The sequence below is a fragment of the Episyrphus balteatus genome, chromosome 3, assembly GCF_945859705.1.
Source record: "Episyrphus balteatus chromosome 3, idEpiBalt1.1, whole genome shotgun sequence".
Taxonomy (NCBI): Eukaryota; Metazoa; Arthropoda; class Insecta; order Diptera; family Syrphidae; genus Episyrphus; species Episyrphus balteatus.
The window spans coordinates 5,237,234-5,260,719 of NC_079136.1; the positions used below are offsets into that span (position 1 = coordinate 5,237,234).

The 23,486-nt window shown below is 29.8% G+C and overlaps 1 protein-coding gene across 1 annotated transcript in view; it reads left to right on the forward strand.

Annotated features, from left to right (window-relative positions):
• Window positions 1-23,486, forward strand: part of LOC129916581 (octopamine receptor beta-3R-like) — a 246,081-nt gene that overhangs the window by 198,159 nt on the left and 24,436 nt on the right. The gene's annotated exons all lie outside the window — the stretch shown is intronic.

Genomic DNA, 23,486 nt, shown 5'->3' on the forward strand with positions numbered 1-23,486 from the left:
ACTGACATTGACCATCATGAGATTCACCATAAGTCCATAATATACTTATTGTTATTAAATAACCGTCAACTTCCTTATTTTATGTTTAAGCGTTACAGATTATTCTCATCAGTAAGAAAAATGTTCATTTTGTCAAAATACTTTTTCCGACCATTGTAGCTACTTTTAGAAATAATTTAAAAAATATAGAGGATTCAAGAGGCCCAAGGTGCAAAAGATCTTATTTTTGAATTTCAAAGCACAGCCTTCCATCTAACACCTTCAACTTCGATGTTCTCCTCAACGATTCAACTAATGTCCTCATATTTAGTAAATGACCGTAAGCAAAGGCGTTCTTATAGGAGCCTTTTGTTAATGCAAAATTATCATTTTATCTTTCTTATCGTTAACCGTTTTCTTCAGATACACCGAAAAAAAAAAAATTTGATAATAAAAGCTATCAAATTAATATTTTTGAGTGACAAAAGTCATTAAAAAATTGAAATATCAATTTATTATATATTATTATCATATCAATTTGACATTTTTTAATTTGAGGTGGATACCTAATGAAAATTTCACTTTACAATTAAAATATCAATGTTGACTAGATTTTCCGTTTCACTTTATTAAAATGATATTTCTTTCTTTTTCTTTTTATTATTTTAAGTATTTTCTTTCCTTTTTCAAAACATTTCTGAAAGTGAATATTCTTTATAAAATAGTGGTGATATTATTTTTTCTATTATAACATAGGTGATATACCTAATTGTTTTGTTATTTTCTCCCAAACTATGTGAAGTAAAACCTTATTGATTGCCGATCAAATTTTCTCAGTTAGTCATACATTTTACTTTGAAAATTTTACATTATATTTTAGAAAATTGTCCCTCCCGCCTAAACAAAGGGAGAGAGACACCCCCTCTTCTACAAAATACCGTTATCAATTCTTGTCGCCTAAGTTTTAGTAATCTCCCCTATTAGTTCAAAGTATGTATTTAGGTATTGAAAACAGTTTTACCAGAATAACCTCGCTAAGATTTGAACTTGATATCGGCTGGCTCATGGCCCACAAATCACCTACGCAACTCTATTTATTTCTAGGATATAAAACTTTGACTCTTGAAAAGGCCATAAGCCACATATCTAGCAGCGTTATGTTTTGCACTTTTCAATTCCCACAGATTTCAAACATGGTATAAAAAATTTTGTTTTTTGACAAGCCCTTGTCGAAAAAAATTAACAAAACATTCAATTGTCACTTAAAAACAAGGTATGAAAAAAAAATGGAAAACATCAATTTCATTCACTTGTACCAAAGCTGAGAAAAAGAATTTATAGATACAATTGAGTCAATAATCCTAACAAACTGTCAGTCAATGTGTGCGTATCTAAATTATTTGTTGCTTGACAAGAACTTTCATCCTCTTCCATAAACAACACAATACGTTATCGTAGAATACCTCTTACCCAGTTCGTATACATAAAACCCAAGCACATTTCTATCATCAATCCCTTTGGGCAATTTATTTACGCTTTGTTAAAACAGGATAGGAAAGTAAGGCTAGGTACTGTTTTCGTTAGATAGGCTTTTGTAGATTCTCGTCTCTTATTTTAGTCTCTTAGATATTATACTTGTCGATTTGTACAAACAAAACACTGCCGATGGGATTGTTATTGAAATTAAACTTGGGGTTGGACGATTGCTTGCTTGTTTATCCTTTTGCTATAAATACTCGAATTTGTTATCCAAATATGTGTTTTGTTGTTAAATAGGGTAGGTAGGTACGTAACATTCTTTTTTTTTTTGTCATACTTAATCATTGAATTGACAAAGAGGTGTTGGTGGGGAAAGTATTAGATATTGTGTATTTGAAAGTACCTGTTACATTTGGTGACAAAAAATCTGGTAGAAAAGTATGAAATATGAGAATTTATTCAGAAAAGGAAAAGAATTTGAGTAAATATCAAACAGAAATATTTTAAATGGTGTAGAAGAATAAGATTTGTGAAGAATTATATCGATTCCAGTTAGTTCGAGAGAAAAAGGAATGTAAGCAATAAATATGTATAAAAATATGTTGTATAAAATTTAAAACAAAAATAATTTAGACCTTTTCCGAGTTTGCTAACAATTAAACTTCCCCACACCTGTTATAAGGACTGAGGAGTCCTTTAACTACTAATCATTTTCTGAATTGATTACATGATTTGATGAAAAAAGGGGTAAACGATGGTATTATATACACATATTCATTTTTAACATCTGAGCGCCAATTTTTCGTAAACTCGGTACGCCTTTGGAACTCTTTACCTGGATGTATTAAAGAAATACAAAACACAAACAGAATGCGAAAGGATTTAAGAAAATATTATTCAGCAGGAAATGTTTAGATTTAATAGTTATTGAAGAATTATATATTAAATTATCCTTTTTGAAGTATTTTAATATTAAATTATGCTTGCACTAATAGTAAAATTAGCTTATAACTAAATTATAAGATATTGTATCTTAATTAAGCAATAACGAAATAAATAAATAAAAATAAATAAAATAAATGTGATACATGATTTCAAGGTTTTTTTTAATGTTGATTCCAAGAAATTTAATATCAAGGCAATCTGACGTCTCTGAAAAAAGTTAAATCTGTTTTTCATCTGTCAACCCATATTATTATAACAGTTGCAATCTTACTATCGAAAAACCCTTAAAAGTTATGTTAGAGGTACCAAATTAAAAATACTTTAAAGTCTATAGATTAAAAATTGCCGGTGTTGCCGTTTTGATTTTTTAAATTTAATTGAAGATTTTTGTGAACAAAAACAAATTTTTTTCAAAAATTTTTCTTAAATTTCATAAATTAATTAATGCCAAAAGATTGTCTAGGAAATTCAAGGAAAAAAAATATATATAGGAGTGAGGGACAATCTTCCATAGTTCAAGCGATAGATGCAATTTTCTTATTAATTGCCTTCAAACACAAAAAAAATATTTGAACACAAAGGCAACACCTACAAAATTCAAATATAAATTTTTTAAAAGCTAGAAGCTTAGTCAAATATGTAAAATTAAAATTAAGTTAATTGAATGAACGGCTTTTGAAAGAATGGTAATTGAACCCAGATTTTTGAAAAAAATTATTGGAAAAATTTTAACATGTCGTTTTTTAAACTTGGTCCTAATATAAAATGCATTTATTTTCAAATTTGTTTGGCCGCATTTATTATGATTTCAAATTATAAAAGGAAATGTCAATATGTATTACGGTTTATGAAAAAAATTAAAAAGTATTTCATTTTCGAAGAACTTTTTTTAATAAAAGTTTTGAAAAAAAAATGTAACTTATTTTTTTTTTAAAGTTCAACATCTAAACATAAAATTATTTTTTATTCATTTAATAACCCTTATTATTGAAAGTAAAATAGCAAAAATTTAAAGTTCCTATTTACCACAGTCTTTGAGAAAATTAATTATTTCAATGCAAAAATTCAGTTTTAATGAAAAAAAACCATTCAAATTGAAGTAATTTTTCATTTTTTTTTTTTTTTTCAAAAGTATGATATATTTTACCTTTTTTGCTTCGAAATTCAACTGATAATATTTATGGCCAAAAATTTTTTAAAATAAATTCATATTTTATTAGAAAAAGTTTGGAAAAAGTCATTTTAAATTTTTCTAAATTCTAAATTCTTTTTTAAATTCTGAGTTTGAGGACCATTTTTTCAAAAAGTCTTGATTAAATTTAGTGGATTTAAATTTAAGAGATAAGAATGAGCTTCTGGCTTTTTAAAAATGAATTTTAAAATATTGTAGGTGTTGCCGTTGTTTTCAAAATATTTTTTTTGTGTTTGAGGTCAGAATGTTAGAAAATTTCATTTATCGCTTAAACGATGGAAGATTGTCCCTTACTGCATTTTATATATTTTCCTTAAATTACCTAGAGAATCTTTTGCTATCATTTGTTTTATGAAATTTAAGAAAAAAAGATGGTTTTGTTAAAAAAAATTAATTTTAATTTTAAAAAACAATACGGCAACACCGGCAATTTTTAATCTATAGACTTTAAAGTATTTTTAATTACCTACGTTTGAAAAAAAAATCGTCAAAATCAGAGCTGTTCGGCCGGGTTCCCTAATTTGCTTTAGTTACTCTACTAATAGAATATCCAAACAAAGATAGAAACAAAAAAATTAGCCTATTAGCACTAATTCCAAGATTGCACCAGGATGTTTTTAGTGCATATCCCAAAATTTCCCGTTTTTTTCAAAAAATACTAATTTGTCATAGATATGAATGTTTTTTTTATTGTATTGTTTTGATTCTTAATGATAATGGATATGAAAACCTTCAAAATCACGACTTGCGGACATGAACTTTTTCTAGACTTTTGAGGTATATGTTATAGAATGCCAAATAGAATTAACATTCGTTCCGAGGTTAAACCCTTTTTTGACTGGATTATTGGTACATTTACCTGTTGATATCGTATTCATCTTTGATTTGTCGTTTTTAACCGTTGAATCGTCGATGTTCTAGCTGCCAGGCCCTTCTGATTATTTGATTGCCCTATTACTCCGTTATTGTGACAGGTTCACCTGTTGATTACCAAATTTTTCCATTTATTCCAGTAGAAAGGTTATTTAAACTTCGTATTGTTAAATATAATTTGTAGCAAAATTGCATACGAGATAAAAAATTGTTGGTTTGATAAACTCATTATTAATCAATGTTTAAATGAAATAGTTGTAAAAACAAAGCAATATTCTAGTTTAAAGGAGGGGTTATTAAAAAATTTACAAAAACTGCGTTAAATCCAAAGACCGTAAAGATTTGGAATGAACAAGTTACCAAATTCTGAGAGTCATTAAGTTGGTATTTCAGCATATTTTGTTTGGACCATTACTTTTGGTACTCCATGTATAAAGAAAAAAAACTCTAACGATTTTCAAAAAAACTTCTAAAAATTCTTTATTGCACAAAAATTTGTATGGTATACTTCGACAAAACCACTTAAAAAGATAGTTTTTAATTTAAAAAACAAGAAACAAAATAACTTTTTGGGAATTAATAGATTTTTTAGACCCCATTTTCTGAAACGAAACTTAAATATTTAAGTAAAACATAAAATCTTATTCCCTACTTTTTCCTCTGCACATAAGGTTTTAATATTTTACATAAGGTTTTATGTAGAACTTAAATCCTTAAGTTTAATTTCAGCAAACAGCTCTTATACAATTAAATAAAAAATATTCTTTTATGGATTTAAAAAATATGTAGTATTTATTAAAGCAACTTTTAACATAAGAACGTGTGAATTGAATTTCGTTTACGAATCCTAATCGCAAGTATAGAAGAACATACATTTTTTTAGTATACCTATTTAATACATTTTTACCACTATGTCTTTGAACTAATATTTAAAAAGAGGTTGTCTGTAAAGCCGGATTACGGACGATGATTTTACGTGATAACGTTGCCAGAAAATAGGTTGTATGCTTTTGTTTAAAATGAGTCAATTGAAGCGTTTACTTATTTCAAACAATCATAATTTACAAGAAAAAGCTAAAACAAAATACCTTTTTTATTTTCTCATATTAATTTTTTTTTTTAATTATGCAATTTAAAAGCCAAGTATAAAAATAATTTATTGAAAACAATCATTTTCTTCAAAAAAGCAAAAAAAAAACCCTATAATTTTATATTCGAACGCTATTGAATCAATTGTTTTCAATGATAACCTATAAAAAATTTTATACCATCTGAAAGCTTATTGTCTTGGCTCAAAATATATATATTTTAGGTCTATGAGACATCTACAAAAAGAGCTAGAATTTTTTGAACTCAATCTATTTTCATCAAAAAAAGCAAAAAAAAACATTTATTTTTATGTTCTCTTGCTATGGAATCAATTTTTTTCAATGACAACCTATATTAAATTATATCATGTGAAAGCTTATTATTTCACCTTTCACATGACCTTTCAATCTTATTTCTGTGATGCCTACAAGAAAAGTTAGAATTTGTTAAAGCCAACCATGTCGAAATTCCATACTCAGATTACGGTACTTCCTACATATGAATGTACAATTATGTGTAATATACCAAATGAAAGGTAATATTATCAGGATAGGTGTTTTTCAAAAAAAAATCCGTATCAGACGCCTAATTTTTTTTTCTCTCATCTTTCACCTGGCATCTTTAGAATTGTCAAAAAAAATTTCCTTTATCCAAAATCACCATTTTGTCATAGCCCAAATACGTGTATACAACGTTCAAACAAAACGTTATAGCTTAGTTTCTATGACTTCGCGTTTAGATTTTAGCCCAAATTTCATCTTTCCGTTTTATCCCTGTTTACCCTATTAAATGACGGAATTTTTAAAAATCCTTCATTTGGATTAAGCTTTAGGTTAATATCTTTCAAATAAGCTATAGAAGATTTTTGTATCTCTAATAGTTTATTTTTAATTTTGAATTGAAATTTTTTGCCGCACTGCGAAAGTGCGAGAGTGTAACGTTAGAAAATGGCGTCACTTTTTTGTGGTGTCTGCAATGGTTCATCGATTTATAAGACGTTATCACGTCAAAATAGTTTAAAAAAACCTAACCATTTTTTTGGATTGCAAGTTTACTCATAGAACTAAAGGTTTCAATATAAAATAACTGAGTTTTCATTTTTGAATATACATGCATGTACGGTACGTACGTGTTCTTTATCTTGATATTGATTTTTGTCCTATAATAATACCCACATCGCAAGTTAAAACTAACAAAAACCATATAATTCCTGGTTTTTTTCAACTCCACGGATATACATTCCACTAATACATTCTCCGGTATATAAGAATTCTTCAACTTTCTTATCTCCTTCTATCCAGAAATCGATTCAACAATCTGATTATATTAAAAAAAGAGTGTGTGTACACATGTACACGCGACTGAAGTTATACTTCTCATTCAGTATATGTAAATGAATTTCATTTGATATTTTTAATTTCTATTATTAAATTAATTAATCCACACATCGTTTTTTTACATTTTTATCAAGTGAACAATAAATTAATTCTTTCATCCTCCTTGCGTCCATGTAGTTTTCAATTTATTCTGTGAAATTTACACATGTTGTGCGGTTCAGAACGTACGGTATACGCTTAACGAAACTAAATGAATTGAGCATAAAATGTGCCATATGGTTATTTTATGAGAATTGTGTGTGCTTCAGCACTAGTAGTAGCAATATGGAACTTGCAGGGTTGCTACAAAGCTCAAAAGTGAGCTGAGCTCAGCTCACAGCTCAGCTCAAATTTTGAGCTAGCTGACTTTTTGAGCTATGTACCATAGCTCAGCTCATTTGAGCTGAGCTGAAAGTCAGCTGAGCTGATGGTTGAGCTGAGCTGTTGGGTGAGCTAAAGTAAAGTGAGCTGAGCTGAGCTGTGATGGGTGAGAGGATACATTGATTTTTATTTGGAAAGTATAATGAAATATGAAGATATTTTAAACTTTTATAAAACACCATAGCTCAAGATGTTTGGTTCTAGTTATTAATGGAATTATTTTAACACATGGATATTTTTATAAATAAAACAGATAATTTTTCGTGATCTCTCTCTTGGTTTTTTTAACCCTAGAAAGATAATCATAATATACGTCTCAGAGACGTATGATTCTAAAAAAGATTTTTGGTCTTATGTTAACACTTTTTGTCATATTTATTTAACTCATTACTTAGATTATTTTAAAGAAGTGATATAATAAATCAAATCAATTTAACAAAAACCCAGAAATTTGAATTGAATTAGATAAAACAGTTCTTTACACGCCATACGTCTTACAGACGTAGATTATCTTTCTAGGGTTAATAGTAAATATATTTCTATTTTTTTAGTAAAATATTTCTTTTTTAATCATAAAAAAAATCAGGTACAATCCGGTTTTACGACTTTTTTCAAAATTCCGAGAAAATCGCGTTTGAAAGTTGGGGTAAATTTTTTTTCGAAAAATCCCCGAATCTTTGAACGCTCCTGGAAGCTAAACCGCTTGAGAGCAATTTTTGGGAGTGGTGCCAAATGATAGCTTGTGTCATGGGCCTACGCTTTGCACATTATCAGATTTTTAAAAAATCGCCTTCCATGTTAAACCGCCACATCATGCCTTTTTTTTCAGAATCGGGCTTAACTTTTTTTTTACCTTTAAGTTCTCCTGGTTTGAGAACGCGTGTACCTACAGGGATGGAAGTTGTACCCAAATGTAGGTTAGAGTCCCCGCTACCTTTTGGCATCAAAAAAAATTTTTTCATTTTTTTCAAAATTCCGAGATATAGGCGTTGCAAGTCTTTGATCTAGAGACAGGGGAGTGGTGCCATATGGAAGCTTATATTCTCAGCTACCCGAAAGTGGTATAATCCGGTTTTTCGATTTTTTTCAAAATTCCGAGAAAATCGTGTTTGAAAGTTGGGGTAAATTTTTTTTTTCGAAAAATCCCCGAATCTTTGAACGCTCCTGGAAGCTAAGCCGCTTGAGAGCAATTTTTGGGAGTGATGCCAAATGATAGCTTGTGTCATGGGCTTACGCTTTTCACATTGTCAGATTTTTAAAAAATCACTTTGCATGTTAAACCGCCACATCATGCCTATTTTTTCAGAATCGGGCTTAACTTTTTTTTTACCTTTAAGTTCTCCTGGTTTGAGAACGCGTGTACCTACAGGGATGGAAGTTGTACCCAAATGTAGGTTAGAGTCCCCGCTACCTTTTGGCATCAAAAAAAATTTTTTCATTTTTTTCAAAATTCCGAGATATAGGCGTTGGAAGTTGGGGCGCTCACTTTCAGCTCAGCTCACTTTCAGCTCAGCTCAAATGAGCTAAGCTATGGTACCTAGCTCAAATTTGAGCTGAGCTGTGAGCTGAGCTGAAATGTTAGCTTTTTGCAACCCTGGCAACTTGCCACATGTAACTTGCCACATGCAACTTGCCACACGAAATTTGCCACATGCAACTTGCCACACGCAACTTGCCACATGTAACTTGCCACATGCAACTTGCCACATGAAACATGTAACTTGCTACGTGTTGTGTGTTTTATGTTTGCCGTACTGTGGCGTACTGCATTTTTAAATACTAAAGTACTGCGTACTCTAAAGGTGAAACGACAGCCCTGCTACCCAGGGTGATCGCGTCATAATCCCTTTGACATTCTTGTCAAAAAGTAAATTTTCATACCCACCCTCCCATAAGAAGTATAACTTCAAAAATCTTCCTATTCGTTGACACAATGTCAATGTTTGAGGCGTAATAGGTATATGAAGTATGATACCTAAAATAAATTGATCTCAATATCGAGGCAATAATTCTTCTTTTTGTACTCAGCGCACATACTCTTGGGTTTTGACATCTTTTCGAAAAACTTCATAACCCAAGCGCAGGAGCTTATATTTCCACACAATTCCTTCTGGGTGTATGTTTTTTTTTTTTTTGTTTTGTTGGAATTGATAAAAACAGGTAGGTTGGATGGCTCATGAGGGAACTCTTCACAGATAGCCTTGTTATTTTCTTTTTGTTTTGTTGTTGTATTTTCCATTTAATAATGCCAAGGGCAATGTTATTCAAATTCAACTTGGGGATCAATTTACACCTACATCGTGAGCGCGTTACATGTTAAGAGATTCAAATATTCCATTTTCGTGTTCTTTTATTTAATTTTTTCTTTTGTTTTTTTTTTTTTTTTTTTTTTTTGTTTAAGACGGCCGCACAGTGGAACGTCTAGTACAAAATTCCGGACATTGCGTGAACATTTTTTTTTCATTCTTGTACATATTTTTTGTTTGTTAATCATAGAAAATTGTCCCTTCTTTCATAATCCACAAGTTATTTTTATCAAAATGTTTTGGTTTCCAAGATACAGAGTCTCAAGTGGGGACTATTTCACAAGAAAAAAAAATAATGTTTTTCTTAGAAATTTTCATACTCTTATATCTGGCTCATTTTTTAAGATATCTTCTTGAAATAAATTTTGTTGATAAGATACTGATATCTTAAATATATATTTAAGAAAAAAATCCTAAAATTTTATTTCTAAATAATTCTAAAACACGTTTTTCTATAACCCTTTTTGAAAATTTCTCTTCAACTTTGAAAAGGCTTTTAAAAAAATGCTCACATATGCCCGCTCTCTTAGTAATCTAGAATGAAAGCTTAATAGTTCGTGTATAATATTTTAAAAAATTTGGATCCGAACGAATCGGACCCCGTTTTTTAGAGCACCATCTTTATAAATTTAACCCTTTAGGTAGTATTTTTTTATTTATTTTTTTTATTTTTTCCTATCTGTAAAGGGGAGGGTTGGTGTTATTTGGCTAGCTTAAAGTGACATGGGGTAGTTTAAACCAAGAATGTAACTACTGAATACATAACGTAAGGCAGATTGACCAAAAAAATAAAAAAAGAGTGAGTAAAAACAATTAATTTTTAAGGTTTTTTTAAGAGTAAAGCACTGTCAGAGTGATCAACGAATGAACGAACTGTAATTTTTTATGCTTATGTATTTTCTAACAAAATCTGGATAATGAAGTAGCAATCTAACTAAAGTTTAAATTAAAAAAATATATATATATTTCAATTTCTAAAGCCCAGTATCCTGCTGAAGCGAAACGGAAATTTGTATAAAAAAAACAGCACAACGAAAAATTTTGTTATGCTTTTCGTTTAATAGTTCGTGTATAACGAGATTGACAAACGATATTATTAGGTACCTGTACTTAAATACTTGGAAAGTTTTCAATAATGTTTTTTCAGGTAAAATTCCTTGGTCCAAAAGAATTTTGCACTTTGTGAATTTTAATTTCTTCAAAATTATTTTCAAGTTTTAATTTATTGACATTATTTAATTTTGACTTTCGTTGCTGACTTTCGTTGCTGACAGCACACGAGATTGACAAACGATATTATTAGGTACCTGTACTTAAATACTTGGAAAGTTTTCAATAATGTTTTTTCAGGTAAAATTCCTTGGTCCAAAAGAATTTTGCACTTTGTGAATTTTAATTTCTTCAAAATTATTTTCAAGTTTTAATTTATTGACATTATTTAATTTTGACTTTCGTTGCTGACTTTCGTTGCTGACAGCACACGAGATTGACAAACGATATTATTAGGTACCTGTACTTAAATACTTGGAAAGTTTTCAATAATGTTTTTTCAGGTAAAATTCCTTGGTCCAAAAGAATTTTGCACTTTGTGAATTTTAATTTCTTCAAAATTATTTTCAAGTTTTAATTTATTGACATTATTTAATTTTGACTTTCGTTGCTGACTTTCGTTGCTGACAGCACACGAGATTGACAAACGATATTATTAGGTACCTGTACTTAAATACTTGGAAAGTTTTCAATAATGTTTTTTCAGGTAAAATTCCTTGGTCCAAAAGAATTTTGCACTTTGTGAATTTTAATTTCTTCAAAATTATTTTCAAGTTTTAATTTATTGACATTATTTAATTTTGACTTTCGTTGCTGACTTTCGTTGCTGACAGCACACGAGATTGACAAACGATATTATTAGGTACCTGTACTTAAATACTTGGAAAGTTTTCAATAATGTTTTTTCAGGTAAAATTCCTTGGTCCAAAAGAATTTTGCACTTTGTGAATTTTAATTTCTTCAAAATTATTTTCAAGTTTTAATTTATTGACATTATTTAATTTTGACTTTCGTTGCTGACTTTCGTTGCTGACAGCACACGAGATTGACAAACGATATTATTAGGTACCTGTACTTAAATACTTGGAAAGTTTTCAATAATGTTTTTTCAGGTAAAATTCCTTGGTCCAAAAGAATTTTGCACTTTGTGAATTTTAATTTCTTCAAAATTATTTTCAAGTTTTAATTTATTGACATTATTTAATTTTGACTTTCGTTGCTGACTTTCGTTGCTGACAGCACACGAGATTGACAAACGATATTATTAGGTACCTGTACTTAAATACTTGGAAAGTTTTCAATAATGTTTTTTCAGGTAAAATTCCTTGGTCCAAAAGAATTTTGCACTTTGTGAATTTTAATTTCTTCAAAATTATTTTCAAGTTTTAATTTATTGACATTATTTAATTTTGACTTTCGTTGCTGACTTTGGAGGCTTAGAAATATTTTCGTTTCGCTTCAGCAGCGTACTAGGTTAGCTTAAAATAATGTTATGGCTTCGAAATAAAATTTGTCTTACAAAACAATTTGTTCTCTGAATTGTTTCTTATTTAAGAAAATAAAATATATTTTTTTTTTTTGGTTTTTTGAAAAATTTAAACTCCAGGTTTTTGTTAAGAAATTTGTTCTAAAATTATGTACAATTTCATTTGTTCGTTCATTTGATCATTCGTTGGTCTCTCTTATGAACATTGTACATTTTAATTTGCAATTTTAGCTACTTGTCTTTCATATTTAGCTGTACATAGCTTTATGATTTTTTGATAAATAATTTTAGTGTATAAGTAGGTATATCGTATTTTGTTTGCTTTTTTGTTGTTGTTTTTTTTTAATGAATCCATCATTATCTTTTAAATTAATTTCATTATTAAGTTGACAATATCTATATTTTATCATATTTTTTATGTTTATGTTGGTATTTTCATAATAATACCAATTCATTTTTAAATAACACATATTTACATAAGATAATCCTTTTTAAGCTATTTTTTATTCATAATAATTTTTTTGCAAATAATCGGTATTTTAAAAGACTGTTAACAAAATATGTAAACGCTTTTTTTTACTTAATAAATAAGACAATCTTCTTCTTCTTCTCCATTATCGACGATAGTCATGATCTCGGATGGGGTCACAACTCTCCCACTCTACTGCTTCACACTACGGCTCCGCATGTGGGGTTCGCCGGGTTGACCTCAGGAAACGTCGGCAGGCTTCTCGATTTTGAATTGTTCCATGTCTAAGGCCAACTGAATGCAGTTGTCGTTGCATTTGTCTTCTCCATGAGTTCTTAGGCCTGCCTCTTCTTCGCGATTGCGTTGGAACGTCGTATGCGATCGCCTTTTGAACTGGGTTCTCAGGGTTTCTTCTTTGTACATGACAGTACCAGCTTAAACGGTCATGCTGTATTTTATCCAAGACGGTATTTTTGACGTGAAGACTTCCTCGGATTTTCTTGCTTCTTATTCTTATTTACTTACAACTTAATAAATAAGACAATAACGTAAAGTATTAATTTTATGTGTAGTAAAATAAGGATTTGGTAGATTTTGTATGTTAACAGCTATTTTAAGTAAAACAAAATTAAAGAACTAAACATTTTTTGTGATTTTTTATTGGATTCAATTCTGTGATTTTCAAGAAGCAATATAGCGAAAACCGTTTTAGGATCCGCTCATTAGATCAGAAGTTACAGTCCCATGACCACTTTTTCATAGTTTCGATCCACTGTGGGCCGGTGCCGGTGTAAGAAAAATCGAAAAGTTATAAGATCATGGCTTAGCTTTTGTCTTTTGCTTATTAAATTTCTCACATGAAATATGGCAGTTTTCTTCCTTGATCCTTGTCATTTCCCTCGTCGTGGTTGTATATAGTCGGCAAGAAAGTTAGTCCCTTGTAACTTGTAAGCATCTTGGGACGACAAAAATTAAAACAAATTTATTCAACCTCCATCTCGAGTGTCTGTGGAAACACCATCCCTCACCACATCCTCTTTAAGTTTTCTTTTTTTGTGTTTTTTTGTTTCGTTTTTTTTTTCAATTTGATACAAATGCCCCTTTTTATTCGAGGCAAATAAAAGACTTAAAGAAAATAGCCAACATAAAAATAGCATAAATGCTTTGATAGCCGTTAAAGGTCGTAAACGGATACTCTTCTCTTGATGCGATGGGAAAACCACCTACGATGAAGATAACCTTCTCTCACTCACCATCAAATACAATTTTACACCTCGTATAACAAAATGGTGATAAAGAAAAAAGTTTTCTTTTTTTTTTTTTTGATATCGTGTGGATGAATGAGGATTTTTTTTTTTGTATTCACCTGGATGCCGTTTGTTGTGTGAAAAAAAAAGAAACAAAAATACTTGCACTGAGTAACGAGTTTTACAAATAAAATACACGCCATTACACTTCGTTGGGCGCCATTTAAAACGCACCTCTGCTTATTCACACAGAGTTTTTATTTTTTTTTGCAACTTTTCATGTGCAATTCCTCATCTGCTCTTCTCTCTGTTTTTAATCTGATGTATAATGAAGCTAAACGATAATAATGTTGCATAATGATATTAATCTCATTGCTATAGAGATTTTCATGGAAGTGGAAGTTTCACTTTGTACTTGTTCTTATATATTTTTGAAGTTATCTCATCGGTGTAGGTAGAATAAACGAATACGATACACCAGGGACGTATTGTTCAACAAAAAATTAAATTTGTATTCATATGTATATATAAAAAAATCAATTCATGCAGCTTACTTACGTAAGTTTTTTTTTTAAACATTTACGATTATGTAGCGTTATTTGGCGACTCTCCAGAGGGATTTTCGAAATTAATTTTTTTGGACCAAAAATAACGGTACTTGTCATATACCGATTTTAGTAAAATTGAAATATCTCGAAAACGGCTCCAACGATTTTGTTTAAAAAATTTAAATGTTAGTTTTAAGCTAAGGTCTATCTTCTAATGAAAAAATTTTTTTTGGAAAATCATTATTAACGGTACCTGCCATAGAACCGTTTTTTTTTTTCAAATCCGATTATCTCCGAAATTGCTTATTCGATTTCAACGAAACTTTTTGTGAGGAAGCATTGATACAACCAAAAAACAAATTTCCAAAAAAATAATTTTTGGAGTTTTAAAAAAATTTTGAAAATTGTTTTTGGAAAAATCAAATTTTCGAAAACGGGACATTGAATTTTTTTGAAATTTTGTTTGTTGATGTTGATTAGTGATTTCTACAAAATGGCATACCAATTTTATTTTAAAACATTTTTTCCAAAAAATTATTTATAAAAAATTAGTTTTTTAAAAAACGGCTCTAACGATTTTGAATTTTTTTTTTCTAAAAATGCATCTTAGCATATTAATCAAAACTGCATACTAGTTTTGGAGGGCAATTTGATTTTATTTAAAAAAAAAACAATTTTATTTATTTTTTTCCAAATTTCTATATAAAAAGTCTTAAAAATTTAAGCAACTTTAACTCTAAGAGCAAGTTCGTGCGACCACGTCGTGCATTTTATTTTTTAAGTGACAGTTGACATTTTCATATACATCTGATAACACATACAATTTTACCACAATTTTTAAATGGTTCTCTAGATTTTTTATTATCAAGTTTGTTTTTGATTTGCTAAAATTTATTGGTTGGATTTGCTTTTCGGTACGTTTTTTTTTTTTTTTTCATTTTGCTATGCGGAGAAAAAAGGGTACCTTATAATAAAATGATGCCCACCTAAAAAGTGAAATCATCTTGAATTCTGTTAAATTTAAGCTGAACTTCAATTTACATTGATTTCATTTTTCATCTTACAAAATTGACAAAAATTAAAAAATTCTAAATTATAGTCAGATTTCAGCTTAAGTTGCTTATTGCTAAAGCAGTACCTAGTGACTCAATAGTTTTAGGTTCGAACCATGCAGAAATCCACTTAATTTGTGCAATCCACTTTTTTTTAGGTGGTCTTTTTTCTCCGTTTAGAGACTGGGTTTCTCCTTCAGTTTTTAAAGCTAAGAAATTACTTTTTGCAGGATTAAAGCTTACTTTATTCCAATAACTTCTGCATTAATAACTGAAAAATCGTGGTGTTTGCATTATATGACAATATTCAAGTAAATGAGCGATATATTTTACCGAACCTAACAATGATGCTTCACATTCAGCGATGCCAACTGAGGCATAATTATGCCTTTTAGGCATAATTTTATTAGCTTAGGCATTGAGGCTTATTTTTTGACAAAAAGGCATACCTAATTTTTTCATTCCACTCTTGATTTATGTTTAAAAAGTTTCTTATAATTTTTTGAATATTTTGATAAAAAAAACTTCAAATTAATATATTACCTACATATATTTTAAATAAAAGTTGTTCGAAATTTTATTTACAGAATTCGTTTTTACCATTTATAACTCTTGGTAGTGTTTAATTTTTCTAAGAATTTTGTGCACACTTAACAATTTTACTAGAAAAGAATATGCAAAAAGCGATTTTGTTGCTATAAAAAGGTCTAAAACGCTTGCAAACATTATTGGTAAAAAAAAAACTGGTCGCTAATTTCTTCCTATTGTGTAAAGCAATGTATTGGTTCTCTTGAAAAATTCCTTTTGAAGAAAATAAGTTGCCGTTTCGTGACAAATTAGTAGCCTTAATGTATAAGTTAATTAATTAAACATTTCGTTTTGTGTACTTGCACTTTTTATATATAATTTTTAAAACAAAAACTAAGAAATCTAAATTGAGGCATAATTTATTTGAAAAGGCATAATTTTTTTTTCAATTGATGCATAATTTTGAGTGAATGGGTTGGCAACGCTGTTCACATTGGTCAATTGGGAACATATTGACGCTTGTTATCCAGTTTATATCGTTGAAGAAGCAATTTTTTTTTTCTTGAAACACGATAAGTGTTAAGGGCTCATGATAAAGTTGATGTTCTTGAAGTTTTACGAAAAACTGATTTAAAGTAGCTAAATTATTCACAGATATAGACGGTAACGAGTGTCTTCTATGTTACCGTCTTTATCGTGAAACTTCAACAACATCGACTTTATGTTGAGTCCTTTAGTTTCACCAAGTTTTAAGAAAATAGATTGATTTTCCAACGAGATAATCTGGAAACAAGCGTCAATATGTCCTCTCCGTTACTTTGGAATGGCCGTTCTATTGTCGAGAAGCATTCATGAGTTTCCGAAACATACCTACATTTGTTCGAGTACAAATGTCCTTAACCAAGATATATTTTGGGTTATGTTAAATTTGTAGTTTTGGTAGCCTACAATTGAAAATCTAGTCTAGATTTTGTTCTTTTAGGGTCAGAGTTCTGCTGCGGTAAAAATTTTTGTTACTAAAACCTGCTTTCAATATTTTGCAAAATAGAAAGATTTAAAAATAAAAAAAAAAAAACAAGCACTTTACATAATTATAATAAATAAATTAAATTTGTATTACATAATAGTAATTTATAAAATAAAAAAATTCTTTAACTTTTTTTAATAAGATTTTATTAAAATATAAAAAATAAATCTATTATTATACAGGGTGTCCCAAAAGTAATGGATCAAACGAAGTATGCTAATAGGGGATCTTAAGGGCTCTCAGAATTTGGTAACTTGTTCATCCCAAATCCTTACGGTTTTCGATTTAATGCAATTCTTGTGAAATTTCGAAAAATCTCGACTTTGCAACAGTATTTTGCTTCCTGCTGCCATTATTGATTTTTGTTTTTTACAATTCTTTTACTAAAACATTGACAAATAATTAGGAACAATTAATTAATCAAAATATTTTTTATTCCATAAGCAATTTCGATGCAAATTAACTAACAGTTTCAAGTTTTATAAAAAATCAATTTTTAACTTTTATTTGAGAGCAACACCGCAAAAAAAATTTCTATGGTGTGAGAATGGTTTAATATTTTAAAAAGTTGCCCTGTTATTGTAGTTTTCAAAAATGTATAAAAGTTTCCAAAGTTGCAGTTAGATCGCAAAATATTACAATTTGAATTCAACAAAACAGGGTTTTTCAGAGCAAAAAACAACCAAAACAAACACATTTTCTCGAACTGTTACTTGTTTAATTTTCTTTGAACAAAAGCCTCTATTTTTGTTTGTATTTTTGCTTTGAAAAACCCTGTTTTGTTGAATTCAAATTGTAATATTTTGCGATCTAACTGCAACTTTGGAAACTTTTATACATTTTTGAAAACTACAATAACAGGGCAACTTTTTAAAATATTAAACCATTCTCACACCATAGAAATTTTTTTTGCGGTGTTGCTCTCAAATAAAAGTTAAAAATTGATTTTTTATAAAACTTGAAACTGTTAGTTAATTTGCATCGAAATGGCTTAAGGAATAAAAAATATTTTGATTAATTAATTGTTCCTAATTATTTGTCAATGTTTTAGTAAAAGAATTGTAAAAAAACAAAAATCAATAATGGCAGCAGGAAGCAAAATACTGTTGCAAAGTCGAGATTTTTCGAAATTTCACAAGAATTGCATTAAATCGAAAACCGTAAGGATTTGGGATGAACAAGTTACCAAATTCTGAGAGCCCTTAAGATCCCCTATTAGCATACTTCGTTTGATCCATTACTTTTGGGACACCCTGTATATTAAAGTTTGGTTTTGTGTACGTTCGCTAACCGGCCACACCGGCTGACTTTTTTTTTTCAAAGCTTTAATTTCGAACAGAATTTTATAAATATGAGTTGTAAGAAAGTTAACCTAGGGATGGGAAAAACCGGCCGGTTTAAAAAGGTTTCGGTTGTTCGCTTCGGTCAACCGGTTTTTTTCTTCTTTTTTTTTTGTTCTCCCGGTTTAAACCAGTTTTTGCAAAAAAAAAAAAACGAAAAACCGAAAAAAACCGGCTGAAAAATAAACGTCGAACAAAAAAAAGGCTCGACGACACTAAAAAATGAAAACCCTCAAAACTTTCATTCCCTCTCTCAACTAACCATGTTATTATAAATTTTCATTCATATTCAGCTTAAAAAATTCCTCAAAACTCCTACTAAGAGTGAGTTAAGAACTCTTATAACGAAATCCCAAAGCCGGATTCGGTTTAACCGAAAGGAAAAAATCGAAAAAATCGAAACCCGGTTTTTGTACTAACAACCGCCATCCCTAAGTTAACTTGTGCAATTTCAAAAGCTGGCAGAAAGACAATAGAAAAGAAAACGAATTTTGAAAAAACAGAATTTTTGTTTAAAAAGTAGTATTCTGAATTTTAAAACAATCATGGTGGTTACACACTCAGCAGAAGCAGGCTTTTCAAGGTTCCCTTTGAGGGCTCCCTAAAATTGTGAAAATCTAGCTTCTCATTTGCCTGAATTTAAACATTCCCATTTTTAATTTGATAAAAGGCGTCTATGTAAATAATCTTCTTAATGGATACTGACCCCGAAAAAATGTACTTGCGATACGGCCCTGAAATTTTACCAAACCTACGTGCATTTATTCCACATAATATGTAATGCATTATCTCTCTCTGTCTATATGTCTGTGCAAAAATGTCTGTCAAAACTTTTATTGCGTTAGAAAGCAAGCAATAAGAGAGAAAACGTTTTTCTAGCACACACAAAACGCCCAAAGGATAATAATTGTGTAAATAAAGTTCATTGATTTATGTGGAAGAATAGCTTGGGTTCTGGTTTAGATTGGCTTGGAATATTGCGGTGGATTAAACAAAGCGTAAAAGTATAACTGTGCACATGTAAAAGTTTTTCCTCCCCATATCTACACTGAGTAACAAAAAACTTTGCTAGCTTTTGATGATCATTTATCTCTCTCCTCTCTGACTGTGATTTCGAATTAAAAGTTAATTTTCTACATGAAACTGACTGTCTATCTGATGTCTAAACAAATAACAAAAAAAACTCATACACATGTGGTGGTAATTTTTGTATTATTATTGGAGCTCTTTTTCTGGTATATCTACAGCAACACACTTGGTGTATTCTTTTGTTGAATGTTTTTATAAAAAAGAACAATTACAACAGAAACAACAACAACAAAAAAAGGAAAAACAATAAGAAATTCCATACAAACATTTTCAGCAAAGGTATGTTATCACATCACACAAAAACAAAAAAAAAAGTCAAGCTGACGCTCAGTTTTTGTTTTCTTGGAGACAAAATGTAATGAGACAATCGACACAAAATTAACTGGGTTTCCAGTACAAGATAAAAAGATTGCACAATTAGATACTTCAACGTACCTACCCTACGTACCTAAAAAAACGAATTCGCAGACATGTAATTTTGTTTCATTATAATTATCGTTAAGGACCCTCTTAAATTGGCTTTAAATTCAAAACTGACATTAGAAATCTGTTTAAAATAAAATGCTCGACTGTTTATTTTTATTCGAGGCCATTTGGGATATTCAAAATAACCTTTATAACGAAACGTTTCGGGCTATCATCTCATTTTTTCCAATTTAATAAAAATCAATGGAGCCTTAATGTGAAGCAGAAACGTGGTAGAGTTGTGATCCCGTATGAGGTCATAACTACCGTCACTATTTTTTTTTTTTTTTTGCTATTGCCTCTTGTTTTAAGTGCAGCTATGATTCGTAAATATTCGAATAAAGGCAGGCAGGATTACCAGTGGTGTAACTCTGGTTTAGGCGTCCTTGCTTATTGACATATAAACATTTTGTGCTCCTTTATCTTGGTGGCACTTCAAGAAGTTGTGATTTTGCAAATTATTCATTGAATTCCTTCCTGATTTTAAATAGAATCAATTTTTTGAACGAAATACAACCAAATGTCTGTTGTAGTTTTTCTCTCACTCACTCTTCCTTTTACTTTTCTCCACATTCAACATCTCTGCTCTTTTCATCATAAATCAGAAGTTATGAAGAACAGAAATTGAATGCTCACAAAAGAGCAGATAATTTTCAAAGAGCAGAAAACATTCTATGGAAAAAAGCCGCGAAGTTAAAAAGAACAGAGAGCAGTTTTGCTTAAAAAAGTAATGAAATCATTAAAAACAAATCAAATTTGTAATGTTCGCCCAGTTCATTTGATCGATTCATGTTCGTCATTGTATAGGAACAAAAAAAAAAAACAGAGCAAAGTCAGTGAACAATTTTTCTATGACTCTTGGGTTCTTTTAAGATGTTTGATGTTTTTTTGCAAATGCAGCACAAATAAACAAAGATAATATTAAACAGTAGAAGAATGAATAACTGACACTGGATTTTTTTTATCATGTTGAAATTAAAGAAAAAAATGTTCACCGGATTTATTAGAAATGCATTATTTTTCTTCTTGAAATTTTTGGGCTTCTGCCTTCACGCGATTGTTGCAATAACACAGGTCAACACGAAATTTGTGCTTGGGTTGTGACTATGAAAATTTCATAATTTAATTATGATAGATATATTGATTAGTGATGGGAACTATCGAATAAAAACTATCAAACTATCGATAGTTGTAAAATATTCATTCATTCGATAGTTTTAAATCATTCATTCATTCATTTAGTTACTATTTTCATTCGAATAGTTTTTTCATTCGATAGTTTAGTTACTATTTTCATTCGAATAGTTTTTTTATACGATAGTTTTCTCATTCAAAAAGATTTTTTTTGTACGATAGTTTTTTCATTCATATAGTTTAGTTACTTTTTTCATTCGAATAGTTTTTTCATTCAATAGTTTAGTTACTATTTTCATTCGAATAGCTTTTCATTCGATAGCTTTTTCATTCGAATAGTTTAGTTACTATTTTCATTCGAATATTTTTTTTTATACGATAGTTTTTTCACTTGAATAGTTTTTTCATTTGAATAGTTTTTTCATTTGAATAGTTTTTTTTATACGATTGTTTTTTCATTCAAATAGTTTTCTTAAACGATAGTTTTTTCACTTGAATAGTTTTTTTATACGATAGTTTTTATTCGATAGTTTATTCGATAGTTTGTTCGATAGTTTTTATTAGATAGTTTTATTCGATAGTTTTTATTCCAATGAATAAATGAATGAATGAATGAACTATTCGATAGTTCAAATTATTCAGTTACTAACTATTGATAGTTCAAATCATTCAATAGTTCCCATCACTAATATTGATACTCATCTGGAAAATATTTTTTTAATTTGCTTTTGAAGTCAGCAGACCAATTTCCAATTTTCAAGTAAATCTGTCTTATCCAAAAATTGTCATGCGTAATTTTGGCAAAAACTCGAGAACGTCTTACCCGTTTTGGCTGATTTTTGTTTTGTTTTCTTCATTTTAATGCTGTTTTCATATTCATATTAAGAAGAAAAAAGAAAAATTAAATCCAAATTTTTGTTTTTTTTTTCGAATTTTTGTCAAATGGGAGCTTGAGGCATTATTTGATACCTTCTATTTTCAATATTTATGGTAAAAGTAATTCACTTTGATGGTATTTTTATTATACAAAAATAAAAGTTAAATTAATTTTTTGGCATAGTTTTTTTTTATTATTTTGTTGCATATGCAGGGTGTCTAAAAAGTAATGGATTAAACGAAATGGGCTGATAGGCTAACTTAAAATCTCTCAGAATTTGGTAGCTTGTTCATCCCAAATACTTACAGTTCTTGTGAAATTTCGAAAAATCCCTACTTTGCAACAGTATTTTGCTTCCTCTGCCCATAATTGAATTTTTTTTTCTACAATTCTTTCAAAAATCTCTTGTATTCTTCATAACTTTTTTGCTATAATTTAAGTCGAAAAAAGTCCTTGGCAAAAATGATTAAATTATCTACATTTTATACCTTTACAGTTTTTTTGTACAAGGCACGGTTCTTGCACTATAGCTCATTAGACTCGAGTTAGGCCCATTTCACACATCGCCGAGAACCGTCTATCCGGCCCGGATACACGGTTTTGTCAAAAAATGAGTATCCTTTCACACACACCCGGCAGCCGGTCGGTTGCAGCTGCAGAAGAAACAAGAATTTTTCTTGTAGGTTTCACTTCGACTTGATGTTGATATACCTAAATAGAAAAAAAACAACCCCTTCCTTACCTCACAATATAAAAACACAAAACAACCCTATCTTACCTCACAATACGAACTGACATCAAAATATAAAAAAAAAAACAAAACAACCCCTTTCTTGACTACAGCACATGAGAAGGAAACCAGAACGGCAGCTAAGTTGAAGCAAAGACAAGAGAAATATATATTTCTTCTGTCTCTGGTTGTAGTAAGCGCATTTGGTTTCATTTCGGCCAGCCGAACCGTGTACACGGTTTCGGTTTCGGTTTCTACGTGTGAAGGCGCCCATAAGATTGTGTATCCTAGCAACCGTGTATCCGGGCCGTTTATCCGGTTCTCGGCGATGTGTGAAATGGGCCTTAGGCTCACAGGGTATGAAAATAGTATTTTTGCTAACAACACTACAAAAGCAAATCTTAGGAGGGTAAAGGGTGATTATCTACTGTTTTGGTTTACCATGAGTGCAAATTAAACCCAAGCACAAAAAATATTTTTATTTTTGTCGACCTGTGTAATTGAATAATGAACAGGAAGCATTCTATTACAAAAGCTTTCGGTAAAGTATACTCATGAGATCTTTAAAAACAATTTTCAATGTGACGTTAATTTCGAAAAATCATTTAGGTACTCGAGAAGAAATGGATGTAGTGATGACAAAATGTATGGAAACTAACTTCGTCCTTCTGTTCACACCAATGTATACTTAGTTGGCACTTGAAGTAGTATAAAACTTCAAAAATGTCAACAAAACAAAGATAAACACCGTGCGCCATCATCTAATATTTTAATACTCATTATATCCTTTTGGTGTTCCGTAATAAGTTCTTCTATATAACAAA